Genomic DNA, 1936 nt, shown 5'->3' with positions numbered 1-1936 from the left:
AGTTGTTTTGTGTTCTCAGTTGCTGATCCTTTGAGATCACAAAGAGGATCTGAACTTACAATGACTTTGCTGTTTTCCTGACCCCTTCCCTGTGCTTAATGTTGATTGACTGTCAAAGCAGCCTTGCCTTTCTGCATTGAGCTTCACTGTGACATGCTGCATGGTTTCCACCCACCTTTCGTTTTTGCTTGATAATCATTTATTTGTCTCTGGGCCAGCAAGGTGACTAGGGGGTAAAAGTGCTTCCTGCCAAGCCTAATGAACTCATTTCAACCTCTGAAACCTACATGATGAAACCCGAGTGTCTTACCCACAAATTGTCCTCTGACCTTCACACTTGTACCATGGCATGTATACACACATTCACACACACACACACACACACGCACACACACACATGCACACATGCACATGCACACATGCACCGTCACACACAAATAGATAAATGTTTAAGAAAATATGTGTTTCTGTTTTGGGGAAAGTATGCTACACAGTTTTGTTTTCTTTTCGTGAACTTCACAAAATCGTTTAGAAACTTGTTTGTTATGAACTCAGTGGCTGGCTCTTTGATCACCTTCCCCTGAGGGGAGAACAGCCTAACCAGGCCACAGAGGAAGACAATGTAGCCAGTTCTGTTAAGACCTGATAGGCTAGGGTCAGATGGAAGGGGAGAAGGACCGCCCCTATCATTGGACTTTGGGAGAGGCATGGGAAGAGATGAGGGAGGGAGGGAATGAGAGAGGGGCTACAGCTGGGATAAAAAAATGAATAAACTGTAGTTAATACAAAAAATAAAAATTAAATTTAAAAAAGAAAAAAAGAAATTTGTCTGTTTTTTTTCTGTTTTATGACATAATTTGTGTAACATATTTTTTCACTCAAATGTTTAAAAGAATCCTTACCAGAAGCTTTATGGATACAAAGATTTCAACTTTTGTCCCAATGAATCTTACCAGACACAAAAACATTCAGATATTTTGCTCCATGGGAATTTTAGTACATTTCATTTTATCTCTGTTTTTCAACCCAAGTAAACTTTTTCAGACTATTTTGCTCCTCCCACTTTACCATATCTGTTCCTGTGGTTATGTATTCTTTTGTTTTCTTTTGCTTTGCTTTTGAGTCTGAGTGTCATTCGGTAGCCCAGACTGGCTTACAACTTGCAGCAATCCTCTGGTCAGTGTCCAAACACTGCGTGACCCTCAGCATCCTCCATGTCATCTTGTGTCCTGTCTCCTCACTCTGGTAATTCTTTTCTTTGCTGTGTACAGTTTTGCAGCTGGATGCAACACCATCTGCCATTTCCTTTTTTTTTTTTTCTTGCATTAGTGAGATAGTTTTTGAAAATGATCATTGTCTATGTCTATATATTGAGGTGCTATTCTTTTCATTAAGATTTGGAATGCTTCACGAATTTGCATGTCATCCTTACACAGGGGCCATGCTTATCTTCTCTGTATCATTCCAATTTTATATGTGCTGCCGAAGCGAGCCTGAGGTGCTATTCTTGTTTGCTTGTAGCAGTCTGGGTGTTTCAGGTCAAAGTTTAATACATTGTGAGTTTCGGTCTTCCAATCTAGCTTGAGGCTTCTACAAGTAACTACTCAGCTTATCAAAGACCCCTTGATGAAGAAGCTTTCATTTCTCCAATTTATGTATATTGGCAACTTTGTTGAGAAATAGTTGTGTTTATGTGTATTATTTTTTGCGTCCTTTCTTAGATTTCATTATGTGTCTCTCTTCTCCCTCCTCTCTTCCCTCCTCTTTTTCTCTATCTCATCTGGCTGCTAACAGAGGCTGCTTTTTTCACTATGATTCTGTAGTATAATTTGAACCTACGGATTGGGATGCCTCCAGCATTGCTCTTGTTTAGTCAGGATTGCTATTATTATTATTTGGTGTCCTTTGTGCTTCCGTCTAGATATTTATAGTTCTT

General features: G+C 39.5%; 1 non-coding gene across 1 annotated transcript; it reads right to left on the bottom strand.

The window, feature by feature from the left end:
- Positions 1-1391: 1391 nt before the first annotated feature.
- Positions 1392-1493, bottom strand: LOC132650316 (U6 spliceosomal RNA). Its single transcript, XR_009588683.1, has one exon. It is a non-coding gene; the product is annotated as a U6 spliceosomal RNA (small nuclear RNA).
- Between the last annotated feature and the right edge of the window lie 443 nt (positions 1494-1936).

The sequence above is a fragment of the Meriones unguiculatus genome, chromosome X (genome assembly GCF_030254825.1).
Source record: "Meriones unguiculatus strain TT.TT164.6M chromosome X, Bangor_MerUng_6.1, whole genome shotgun sequence".
Lineage (NCBI taxonomy): Eukaryota > Metazoa > Chordata > Mammalia > Rodentia > Muridae > Meriones > Meriones unguiculatus.
The sequence above is the reverse complement of the archived record's forward strand: the minus strand, read 5'-3'. Positions and strand labels throughout refer to the sequence as shown.